This window comes from Raphanus sativus, chromosome 6 (assembly GCF_000801105.2).
Source record: "Raphanus sativus cultivar WK10039 chromosome 6, ASM80110v3, whole genome shotgun sequence".
Taxonomy (NCBI): domain Eukaryota; kingdom Viridiplantae; phylum Streptophyta; class Magnoliopsida; order Brassicales; family Brassicaceae; genus Raphanus; species Raphanus sativus.
The window spans coordinates 33,216,558-33,230,846 of NC_079516.1; positions in this window are offsets into that span (position 1 = coordinate 33,216,558).

The window sequence follows — 14,289 nt, forward strand, 5'->3', positions numbered from 1 at the left end:
TTACGAAGCTTCGGCCCATCAGGCTCGGGCAAGTGGGACAGAAGAGGCTGGTAGTTCTAGCAAAGGAAGGATGCATCAACAAGACTAGCATCACAAGTATTGACTATTATGAGGATCGCGTCATCGGAAAGGCACATCGAGTTAGTGTCAGCACAGCCAAGCATGTGACTAAGGAGAAGCTCGACTACATCCATTCGAACTTGTGGGGGTCTCCAAATGTTCCGAGGCACAAAGCGCGACTTGTTGCAAAAGGGTACGCACAGAAAAAAGGAGTGGATTTTCAAGATCTTCTCACCAGTTGCAAAGAACGTATCAATCAGGTTTTTGCTGTTTATGGTGGTTCATTTCAACATGGAGTTGCAGCAGATGGACGTGAAAACTGCATTTTTGCATAGTTATCTTGACGAAGATATATATATATATATATATATATATATATATATATATATATATATATATATATATATGGATTAGACGGAGGGATATGAAGATAAGGATCATCCTGAGAAGGTCTGTCTGTTGAAGAGATCGCTCTACGGGTTGAGACAGTCTCCTCGTCAGTGGAATACAAGGTTCGATGAGTTTATTGTCAGTCATGGGTTCATATGAGGAGTGAGTATGAAATCTGCGTGTATTTCAAGGAGTATAAGGAGAACAGTTTCGTATATCTACTCTTATACGTAGACGATATACTTCTGGTGTCTAAGAGTAAAGCTCAAGTTGATGGGTTGAAGAAGATTCTCAGTTCAGAGTTCGAGTGAAGGATCTAGGAGATGCTAAGAAATAGTGGGCATGGAGATTTCTCGTGATAGAGAAAAGGGTACTTTGACGATCTCACATGAAGATTATGCATGGAAAGTGTTAGGAAATTTTAACATGGAGAAATCAAAGAGTGTACCTACACCTCATTTTCGGTTGAGTTCAGCTACTGAAAGGAATGAAAGGATCAAAAGGTCTCCATGATAGATGTTCCATATCAGAGTGCAGTAGGGTCATTGATGTACTCAATGGTAGGCACCAGGCCTGACTTAGCTTACGCCATTGGGATGGTGTGGATTCATGAGCAGTCCTCTAAGGATTCATTGGCAAGCAGTCAAATGGATTCTTAGGTACTTGAGAGGTTCAACGAAGCTAAAGCTGTCTTACAAGAATGAGGGACAGTTCATTGTTCGAGGATATTGCGATGCAGATTATGGAGCAAATTTGGATAAACGAAGATCTGTCACTGGGATGATTTTTACAGGTGGAGGTAACGTCATGAGTTGGAGGTCAAGTCTTCAGAAGTTGGATTGATCCTGATCAGGCTTAAACTCAATAAACTCAAGCCAATGTATGGGTCAGCTATACCACTGATAATGGTTCAGCTTAATGGACACAGCCATTCCAGGGCTGCACCAGAAGTCAATTGCATTATCAACTACTGAAACAGAATGGATCGATTTGGGAGAGACATCAAGAGAAGCTATGTGGTTGAGCGGATTAATAAACGAGTTGGGGTTTGATCAGGACTTAGTGGAAGTCTTCTGTGATTCTCAAAGTGCAATTGCTCTATCCAGAAACCCGGTGCATCATGAGAAGACGAAGCATGTTGATGTGAAGTATAACTTCGTCAGAGAATTGGTAAGCGAGAAGATCATTGATGTAGTGAAGATAGCTACTCAGTATAATCCAGAAAATATTTTCACAAAGGTTTTACCAGTTGGGAAGATGAGAGAAGCCTTCAGGTTTCTCAGAGTCACATGGAACTGAGCTGAAGAGCTCTAAGTTATGAAGCCGAGTGGGCTTACTCGGAACAGATGAAGCTTGGTGGGGTTATCAAGGAGTGTAGTAAGTTTCTGAGCGGTAACATCTCAGGAGGAGTTGACAAGCAGAGTCAGCAAGTGAAGTACAAGAGGATAGAAGCTCACGGGTGTGATAGTTTCAGGAGGAGTTGAGTCCAAGAATCAACAAGAGAAGTCAGCATATGAAACAATACGTGGACAAGGAGGAGATTTGAAGAAATGTGTCCATGTATTTATATATGTGAGTATCACCTACCGGTCTCTTTTGATTTAGCTAAACCGATTTGGTTATCTATAATCACGTGGGTTAGATATTGTAAAGCGACGTAGTATAAGTCGTTACGGTCTCACACTAGCTCAAGCTTAAGTTGAATAAGGCGAGAGAGAGAATAGATCGGTGGTGATTGTATTCCAAGCTCAAGTCAGAGCAAGATAGTAGATTGCTGATCAAGAGAGATCAGCCCCAGGAGATGTAGTGGCCTCTTCACATTGAAGAGGTGCGATGAACCTGGGTAACAATTCATGTGTTTTTTTCTCAATTCATATAAGTCACAATTGCATAGATCTAGGTCAATCGAAGCATCAGATCGCACAGTTATCATAATAACTATATACACACTAACTAAAAAATATAACCGGCTCACTTTAACTAAACCAACATCTAATATACTAAAAACATCCTATATTAAATGATATGTTAACCGTGTGACTTAAACAAAACCGTTCTACTATACGATCAAAAACCATCCGAACTTGACATATATATTATTTTCTACTGTAAGATCAATATAATAACTCTAACTGGACATCATGTTACATCGTGACAAGTTCTCTTCAGCTCACTGCCGGCAACAGAAAATGTGAAATTATGAGTTATTTGGTTCATCTTTCACCATACAGAACATTCGAATATATGAAAAAAGCAATTTATAACCACTGTTCACCATTCACATTACATATTTTTAGTTCTAACTATTAAAACCAAAAGATGAAATTAATCACTTGCATTTATATCAATGGTCTAATTGCGATTTTTTAATAGATTAGATTAATTAAATACAATAAATCGTACACTAAAATATTCTAACCACTTCAAAATATTGCATACAAAACATCAGTGTAGGTTTTCAAATATCTTACTTTAGATTCCGAAGTCTATATTTTTCAACTTTCTATCTACATTATTAAAATTTAATATCTACACTACCTTTTAACAGTTCCTACAAAATTTCAAAATCGGAATATGCTATAGATCTCATTCTTTTTTTTCTTGGAATTCAGAATATCCTCACAATACCAATTAAACCTAATTTGATAACCAAAGATCATACACAATCTACTTTATTAAACTAAAGTGACTTGCAAACAAAGATTAGATACCTAAACTACCTTTAACAGCTCCTACAAAATATGAAATTTGGAATACTCTATAGATCTCATTATTTTCTGGAATGAAGGGTATTCTGTCAGAATACCCATTACTAAACCTAATTTTCTAACCAAATCACTATATAAACATCTTCCATCGCCTTATATTTTATACACCTCACCGAAAAATAAAAACAGTCACGAAAATTTCTATAGTTACATCAGACCGAGTATCTTTTCCCAACTATGTTTTAAGTCAAACCGTTTTAAGACTACATGGAAGGTTGAAGTAAAGGTTCTGCATTCATGGACACAACATTCGAACTACGCAGGTTGAGACTCTGTTCAGTTCATACTGGCTAATAAAATAGTAAGTGTGTCTATTTGTTAACTGTTGTGTTTCACAAAGGTTGTATATAGACTCTCTAAAACTAAATTTTTACGCGTTCTTATAATGTAGGATTTTAAGATTCATTGTACCTGAAACATACTCTTCCTTGCTCGTGTAAAGAAATTGCAGATTGGAGCATGGAGGTTCATTGAGAATTTCTTCGTGACCCCAGCTGCCGGAAAGTACCATCCAACGAGCCATGAATACAAGATGTCCATCATAAGTAACTCCAACGTCACAGACTCCTCCATGAATAATGATGTATTTTTTCATTAATCACTTTTCCAACGGAAGTCTTGATTCGAATTCCTTATTGGTAAGTCATACGTTCTATAATGAATATATATGCTTCTTTTCATATGAGCTAATATACTGATTCTTAAATATGGTTGTAGATGTATTGGTCAACCAATGGATATTGGAGATATCCAAGTTGTGCCAGTGCAAGGTAAAGAAAAAAAGAAGCTAGAAATCACTTTGAGAGATATCGAGTATGTTACTATGACCTTTTGCAAATAGACATTTCAATCGTATCCAAAACTTTTGTTTACTAATTTAAATCTTCTTCTCTATTATCAGTGATCAACAAATAGCGTGTTGTCTTTGGGGTTCGTTTTGCTGAACAACTTTTATATGCATACAAAGTTGGTCAAGTGAATGAAAATTTCCAGTGTTTTCTAAGATTTGCAAAAATAAATGTTAACAAGGGTAAGATTTCTACTAGACTAATAACCGCTATTTATATATGTATAAATCTTTACAAGGGTAAGATTTCTACTAGACTAATTACCGCTATTTATATATGTAATATAATTATTATTCATTGTGAAATTTTTTGTTTAGTTTGTTATAGGACAAGTCCATATAACCAATGCATTTGAAACTTCAACTGTTGTTATAAATCCACCTGGATTTGATGTGCAAGATTATCTAAGCCTGTAAGTTATATTTTAATTATTTATAATCATTTAAAATACATAATACATAAGTCCTTGTGCAAAGTTTTTATTATGCATTTAGGATGCCAATTAATGAGGTTTCTCTCACAACCGGGGTTCGTGAGGTTGTCAAACCTAAGAGAAACAAACGCCAACAAGATAAATGGTCTCTTTATCCAGCGAAAATGATTTTGGATATCATTATGGCAACAGAGGTATTTTTTTAATTTTATCTTTATGATATTGAATAGAGAAGTTTGGCAAAAAATAACAACAAAACTCACCTATTGCCCAATCAACATTCATCACAAAAGCATTTAGAAAAATATTTACAAGATGTTAATGCTCTCCAAATGCTCTCATATAGAGTTTCTCGTAGAGCATTTGCAGTTAGAATATATAAAAATTTTAAAATAATTATATATAACTAATTTATATTTATTTAAAATATAAAAAATATGTTCGTAATAAAAAATATATTTTTAAAAATAAAACTTGTGATTAAATATTTTTTTTGTCAGCGTGATTAAATATTTTTTGAATTTTTGAAAAGAATAAAATTTCACATTAAATATAATATAATTTATATAATTACACATATCATTCATTATTTTAATAAAAACATAAATAATATATATTTATTTATTCATTTATATATTATAAATTTATTTATTCATTTATATATTATAAAATAAGAATATTTATATTATTTTGAAATAAAGAAATTGTATGTCATATATTAATTTTTATGATAATATTATATTTGAATCATTTACTGCTCTACCAATAAGTAAATAGTGAAATTTATATATATATATATATATATATTATATATAAAAACTAATTTATTTAATTTAATAATATAAAGATAAATTTTATATTTTAAAATTACAATATTTCACATTTAAAATTTAATTTAATTTATATAATACATATATAAGATCATTATTTTTAATAACAATATATTATTGATATACATATATATATTATAGTTTAATATATATTATTTTTAAAATATATATTATGTACTAAGTTTTATAATAATTTTAAAATTGTATACTGCTCTACCAATCAATATTATAGTTTTTTTCATAAGAGCATATAGCTTCGAGCAACATACTATTTCTACAGCATTTTTCTACTACTTCTTCATGAGCTATACCAATGGAGGCCTTAAGAACCATTTTATGGGTTTTTTTCCCCTTAGAATCAATATTAATGTTAATCCCTTTCTAACCTTCTAATTATACAATATTTTATTTTTAAAAATAAACTAATTAGAAACAAATTTTAGTATTAATTTTTAATTCAAAAATATTTTTCCTAACTACTTACGCATTCTACTATCATGATTTATATTTTTCCTTATTTTTTTGTCTTGTAAATATGTTGATATGAACTTTCGTAAAAAAAAAGATAATACATGTCTAAAAGTTGATTTTGTTCAAATGGGACAATAGAGAAGTTTAGTTGTTCTTTTTTGGCAAAATTCCCTATTGAATATTTTGTACTCCTTACTAATGCTACTGATATTTTGTAGTTTGATAGATGCATTGTCAAGGCAACAATCTATGCAATAGACACAGACTGGCATTGTATTATTTTGGTTGTGTTAAGTGTCATTACAAAAAAGGTGATCAACATTACTAATAAGGATTAATACCGGTGAAACATCTGTGGTTGCGATGCATGCAATCAGTCAGTAACCAATTTTTTTTTTTTGCTAAAATATTTTCTATTAAGTAACCAATGTTGTTCCTATGTATGTTTATTTATTTACTAATGTTCACGATCTATATTACTTTACTAATCTAAATATTTCATATTAGGTTTAAACTCCATCTCCTAATAAAGGATGACATTGGTAAAACTAAGATGATGTTGCTTGATACTATTGCTGAACCCATTTTTGGGAGTAAGAGCTGAAATTCTTTTAGATAGTTCTCTAGAAAAGGTATGTCTAAGTTTTTATTTCCCTATTATATCAGGGTTCTATATTTCTCGATTCTGAAAATGTTTTGTATATTAGGGTTCTGATGCTATTACTGATCTGATTGGGAAGACTTTCAAATTTGGTGTCTAGGTGGGCAAAGACAATGTTAACTATGGATCCCACATATTTAACATTGGAAAAGCTTGGTGTGCTGATGAAATAATATCTCAATTTGACGATGAAAATACCGAAGATACATTGACTAATGTTGTTTCATCTGATCGTTCATCAGGACAGATAAATAAGTTTTTTCTGTTTTTAAACAGTATAAAGCATATTTATATTGGCATCTGATATGCCCAAATTAACCCAAGTGCAACTTTACTCTCTCAAATAAGATGTCCAATTGTAGTATTTAAGGATCAAATCCACAATGAGCGTGTGCATACAATAGACTCAAGAAATCGCGATTAAGCTAGGTAAATAAGTATTAAAGCAGTATATATAGCAAAGCAAAGTGAACAAGGCAGTTGTTCAATAAATATTTAAGAGTTGTTTGATGGAAAGATGATTGCTAGACTTAGGGTTTCATTCAGGTAATCAGAACTCAATGTATAGATGCTAAGGGTTTGGTCCTAGAACTCGAATTCAATAAGAAAGTAAACCAGCTCTTGCATGCCCTTACTAATCAGTGTCTGGAATCATGTGATTCCAGCTCTCGCATGTGAGCTTATGAATGAGCGTTGATTGATACCAATGGTTGAGTATCTATATATATTCCTTCCAGACAAGCGTTAAGAACCAATTCGATATCTTCACTAAAATTTCTAGACCAGCTCTCCCGTGTATCTAACAACCTAGCTCAGTAGAATTCTATTCAGGTAACAGACCATGCTCTCGCTTGTGCCTAACTATACTATGATCAGATTTCTAGTTAAATACTCTAGGAACAAACAGTAAGAACAATCCTGTGAAGGATACAATTATCACCCTAGCGATTCTATATATTAGAAGAACATTAAAACCCTAGAAAACCTAGATTTAGCAGATGGATCTATTCAGACATAAAGTTTGTCATAGAAATCATAAATGAGTAGATATAAAATAGATAAAAATAAAATAAGAAACCAAAGGAGTTCCAAAAGGACTTTTAAGAATTTCCTCTCTTCTCTTCTAACCCAAAACTATGAATAATAGAAAGCGTAGCCGTCAACAGTGGCTTAGAAAACATACAAATAGGGTTTCAGGTCGTCCAAGGGTATTCTGGTAATTTGTGGTAGCTTATGGGCTTAAGTTGATACGTGCTCAAATTACCCTAGAGCAACTTTACTCTCATAAAAAAATGTCAAGTTGTAGTACTTAGGGATCAAATTCACAGGGAGTTGGGGCACACACTAGATCTTATTAAATTAAGCTAGGTTGAAGATTCAAAAAAGTAAACTAAAAGTGTGAACATGCAAATTGCTCAATTGATTGATTTGGGGTTTAACAGTTATGATGAAGGCATTAGACTTAGAGTTTCTATTCAGGTAGTCAGGATTATAATGATATGAATGCTTATATGAGATGCTTGCATGATATTAAAGAACCCAACAATAACAATAACCGATTACACTCTCGTTTTCTGGGTTATCTATTATTTGGATCCAATGATTCACTACACGCGCAGGTCATAATCAGGAAAGCATCGATCGATGTCTCTATGGGAGTATCGTTCGACAAGCTGTGCGTTAAATCGATCGATGTCTGTATAGGAGAATCGATCGAGGCGCCTCTAGTAAACTTTATGTGCGGGTTGATAACAGTTCACTAAGGTTACTAAATCATCTCTCACTTGTTTCTAACAAGTCTTAGCTCAGAGAAGAAAGATCAGAGGATAAATCCACTATTAAAGTATAGATTAGCTAATCCTAGAAAAGCATTAAGAACAATCTTCAAAGATGAATATCACAACTCAAATATTCATATTTGGGGCTAATCCCTTAAAACCTATTTGAACCCTAAACCTAACAAGGTATTTACTCAGACATAGCTAATCAAAACATCATAATCATTAAATGAAACTGCATAGAATAGATATATGAATAGAAAGTAATAGAGTACAAGAAAGCTCTCAAGAACAACTCTCTTTCTAACAAGTTTGTAAAACTCTCTCAGCTCACAAAAACGGCTCTCTAACCAAGGTATAAATATTGTAAATATTAGGTTAAAACTCGTCAGGGGGTATTTCGGTAATTAGATGGAGTCTTGGGCTTCAAGTCGGTTGTGACCAAACTGGGCCTCTGCGTGCTCGTCATCGATCGATGTTACAAGGTGTGCATCGATCGATATTTCTCTTTCCGTGTCGACCTCAAGTGCTGGTCGATATGGTCATCTCGAGTAAAATCTCTAAAGTGCTCCAAAATGCTCTAAAATCGCCATCTTCTCTCCAATCACTCCTGAACCTGTAAATATGCTATCTAGACTTCAAAACATAGTCAATATATCCTAAAACTCCTATATAACATGGCTAAAATCAGGTAAAATCCATGGTATATCAAGTCCCCTAGACTAATCATTTTGCTTGTCCTCAAGCAAAACCTACTGGTAGTCTCTTTAAAAGAGGTTTGAAAATGACGGGGACTCAAAAGATTTAAAAATTCAGTCACCATATATCTAGTAGTGCAAGCCAAGTCATAAACATCCTAACTTTAGAGGCACATTATACAATATTCTAGTGTAGCAACCAAATTCACCTAGTCAACAACTCAACAAATCATGTCTGACAATCCCCTCTACTAACCACATTTCTTGCATAAGATAAAAGTATAGGCTTTACCTTGGGAATATCGATCAAAGGACACATGGACTCAACTCAATAAAATTTCTGAACACACATGCAGTCTTCTCTGTCTCTTTCTCCCATCTTCTCTCTTCTATGGATCTCTTATTAGTATCAATTTCAATGAATTTAAATGATGATGCAGACCATCTGGTTCATCTCATTGAAATTGTTGCATTTGTAACTCATACATCTTGATAAAGTATAGCGAATAATGGGGTCGCGGGTAATTTACCTATCCCTCGCTTCCACAATGTGTGATCATCCTTAAGATTTAGAATAATGGGGTCGCAGGTAATTTACCTACCATTCTGCCTCTCAAGAAACAATTTCAATATTTTCTTTACAAACTTAAATCTCAGAGATTCCGAAGAGAGAGAAAGAAGAGAACAAGAAACACACAGACTTTTACCTTCCATACTCGCAGGAGGATTCCGATCATTTGTATACCAAGCCCTAAAACAAGCAAGTCAAGTCAATATTAGGTTACAGGTCAGCTTCGGTTCCTTCAAAACACTCTCAGTAAGTGCAAACATAGTTGACAGGTTGATACACTTTAGTATCTCTAGTACTTTTGCAATCAGTAAATCTAAGACTGGTCTGAAGAGTGGTTAGATGACAAGTAATAAATCAAAAATAGATCATCATCCCCTTTTTGACTCAGTAAAAACTTTTGAAAACATTTTTAAATAAGATCATAATAGTAGATAATCATTAGTAATCCCCCCATACTTAAATTACACTGTCCCTAGTGTAAAACAGTCGGTGGTATGAAAAAACATAAATCAAAAGTATTGAATTTAACAAGTTAGAACGTTATACCTGACCGATACCATATCCGTCGATGTTGATGAGTGCATGTCGATCGTTGCGGATGTGATGATGTCGATTTGGTCACGTCGGTCGATAGAGATGGCAAACGTCTACTCAGATCATTATTATTATTATTATTTTAAATACCTGCATAAAATAAAGACTAAAATAAATACTAGTAATGAATAAAAACTAAGTTAAATTACCTAATAGTGGGTTGCCTCCCACTCAGCCTTTGTTATAGTCATTTAGCTTGACTTTGGAGGTTGAATGGCTTAGTGTGGTTGAAAATAGCTGCTTGTTGGGTAACAAGTATCCACTTCGTATCTGCTTGATATGAACCATGTTGCAATGAAGCTTTTTGTGGCGTCATCTGATCTAGTCCATCTGTCATTCATCATTGATGCTGCATCTTCTAACATCTGTAGCCTGATAATGGAAGTTTTCAAGGCTCCCAACTCTACAAGTTTTCAAAAAAGTGCTCAAGCTACTTGTCATGATTACAAAGGGTATTAAATTGAGTACTTAGCATGAGCTCTTTACAAAGTTGACTCCCAATACATGAATGCAACTTATATGCTTCTAGACTCAATCCTAAAGATGCAAATGATGCAACTAGATGGTTCTTTTTGTGTTTTTTTTAATGCCAATAAGTATGCAATGCATGAGACTCATGACAAGAAAACAAAACAGAAAACAATGTGAGATAGTAGACTCTCCCCCAAACTTACTTCACACAGTCTCTTGTGTGATAGTAAGCTCAAAGAAGAGATCTAAGGGAAAGAAATAAACATGAGAATTAAATATGTACAAGGTTGGAGTGGCACATACTTGGAGTTATAGGCTTAATTGGGTGGTAGAGGACCCTTGGCCTCGGGTTTGTTGCACCGGTAAACATGGGATGAAGTGGCAATGAAGACTTCTCTTATCTATAGATAGACCCAACCTAAACACCTCAACCATTCTTATTAAACAACCTAAAAAGAAAGAAAGATAAAGAAATATATACAATGGATAAACATGGGACTTCCTCCCAAGTGAGCTTGTTTTAAGTCTCTAGCTTGACTTTGTTTGCATGCTAATCATATGTATCAAAAGGCTGAGCTAATGTACCTTTGGTCCTTCTCCTACAAGAACAAGAAACCAAGTGCGCAAAGGAGCACACTACTGTCCATAGAAAATAGACAGATTTTCATCAAAAAGCTTCACTATAGATGAATCATGAAATATGAGATGCTCTTTGATGTTCAAATAATCATGAGAATCAAATGTATTTGGTGGAAAGACAAAGTCAACTACATGTTCAAACGAGGTCTTAACAAAGTAGTCAACTCTATCTCCATCAACTGAATAAAACACAATGTTCACATTCTCATGATTATTTTTGACAAAGGGGTTTTCTATCTCAAGCAAGAGCTTATCCACATCAAGTTCATCCCCTATATCAACAAGAGCAAGAAGAGGTCTAGGTTCATTAAGAATAAAAAACTCAAATTCGAGATCAAATGAAGCACATAGATAGCTCTTGCCAAAACAAACTTCAATATGATCTCTAGCAAGATTTTCTATTCTCAACTCATCTAGCTTCCTAGTTTCACATATCAGATCAAGACATTCATTGATGAGCACAAGAGAATCATGATCATGGGCAATGTTTTCACCACAAAGCAAGCATATTTTCTCAAATTGAAGTTCTAAAATGGAAATTTCTATACCTTCCAGCTGGAGTGGTGGAGCCCAATACATTACCTCTTGAAGGTCATAGGCAACATTAAACTCATACTTTGTAGCCTCCCTTCCTTCAAGCTCTGCTCGATCCTTAATAAGCTCCATACCTCGGATGGCAATGGTTGAGTACCGATCGATGTGGACTGATGCTCGTCGATCGATTTCATGCTGTCTGGTCGATAGGGAAGATGGCAATCGATTTCTTCTTCATAAGGTTTTGGATCTGAGGGTTGCTGATGCATCTTGTCTGCTTCTATGATACTTGATGTTTTCTCTATCCCGGAACACCTTTTATAGTAATCACCAACCAATTTTCCAATTTTTAAATTTCTTATTTCCTCGATATCGGTTGCCTCATATCGATCGATGTGTTGTGTGTTGTATCGATTGATGCGTGTGCATGTTCTTCTCGTTTTGGACTGGTATCGATCGATGTGGGGTGTCCACACGTCGATCGACGCTGAATTTCTGATTCCATGAGAATATGTTAGAAATCTATCTCCAGTTAGGACTCCTTGGTGCTATGTAGCTCGTTCTTCCTCGTAGTTCTCATTATATTCGTCCAGATGTTGGGATGAGGAAGCAGTTTCTAGTGCAAAGATCGGGTAGCAGTGTGCTGGCCAATCATCTCGTTCTTCTGTAGGTGACTTATCGATCAATGCCATGTGGCAGTTATCGATCGTGTAGATGTTGGTATTGATCGATGTGATGTTGTTGACATCGATCGATTTGCCTTTGTCTGCAATGGATATGCGATTGAGATTGGTGCCTTCCCCATAAGTCTCTGAATATGTATATGTTCTAGCATGATCTGCTGGTATGAATGGGTGGGACACATGTGTGGTGGGCTCTTCTTCTCTGCGAAGGAGTGAGTATTCAATTTCTCTTTCCCTTATGTAGTCCTCATCATACTCATCATCTTTTTGTCTCTGCAGCCTCTACTGCGAATGTAGGTTGGTAGTAGTCATTCTCCCAACTCCCATATGAATAGTCACCTGGGAATTAATCTACTTCGTACGTAGGTGTACTGTCGATCGATGTAGAGTGAAAACTATAGATCTTGTGGGGTGAGTATGTATCGATCGATGTACAGACTGATGGATCAATCGATGTGTGATCTTGTGTATCGATGGATTCATCCGTGTTGGTATCGATCGATTCAGAATATTTTGTCTCGTACTCGTCTGCACAGTAGCATGCTGTCACAAGTTTTGGATCATCTATAGCTTCTTTGCATCATCTATAGCTTCTTTGCAGGACGTATGTGGCTTGACAACTCTGACTGGGCCATAGTGAATCTTCGGATCAATGAGTGTCAGACACAACTGGTTTGTTTGTAAGTTGAAAACGACTCCCACGGTAACTAAGAAAAATCTTCCAAGTGGTAGAGAAAATTTTCAATTCAACTTGATGTCTAAGACATGGAAGTCAACTGGAATTTGGGCATTACCAATCTGTACTTCGAGGTCTCTGATGATTCCTCCTGAATTCTTCCTAGAACAATCCACAAAACAGAACGATTCTTTGGAAGGTTCTACCTTTAGACCTAGTTGGTATGCCATAACCTTTGGTAGAATGTTGACTGATGCTCATGTGTCACATAATGCATGTGGGAACTCAATACCTTTTACTAAGCATAGTATTTCAAACTCCCCAGGATCACTATTCTTCTTTAATGTAATCATCTCTTTCATCTGTTCTAAGACCTGATGAAACATCTTCTCAATATCAGCTTCTGTCACCTTGGTCTATTTGAAGAATATCCACAATCTATATGTAAAGTATGTTTCTTCAAAGGGTCTCTCTGCTGGAATCCTTAGAATTCATTTCCTGAAGTATTTCAACTTCTTTGCATTAGCCTCCCTTTTATAGTGCTCTTGAACCTTCTCTTTTTTTTCCTTAGGGTTCTCTTGCACTTTCCTTTTCTATCTCCATAGGCTCTGATGTATCTTCAATCACGTCTGGTGGGTTTTTGAAGGTTTGGGTACCTAGGTATTTTCCTAAACCCAGCCACGCTGGATCCTGACATCTCAAAGGCATAGTATCAATACCCCGATACCGAGATCTCAAAATTTGTCTCTTGATCTATATTTGTACGTTTATGACGAACGAAAAGACTTTGGGAATTCTCATCTTACACAACGACATGTATAATGATCGTCTGAGAGGCAGGAATGAGACGACAACTCACACCCTGTCCCTGTAACTTCTAAAAATGGAAGTTCTCTCAGTTTATAAAACCGAGATTTTATAGATTTGAGCAAAATATTTTTAAAGGCCCTAAAAGGGGAAAGGATTTGAAGTCACCAACAGCCAATCCCGAAAAAATAAATACGGCCACACTTGGCCAAAGCAAACAGCCTTTAATGTTAGTGTCGAGGCCGACAAAGGTCCAACATAAAATACCATTGGCATCAACATGCTCGAAAATCTCTACAGGACACATAACCAGGCTATAAAGGTCTCGCTGGAAAACAGGTCATAAGAATCTTAACTCCTAGACAAACTAAGAAAGG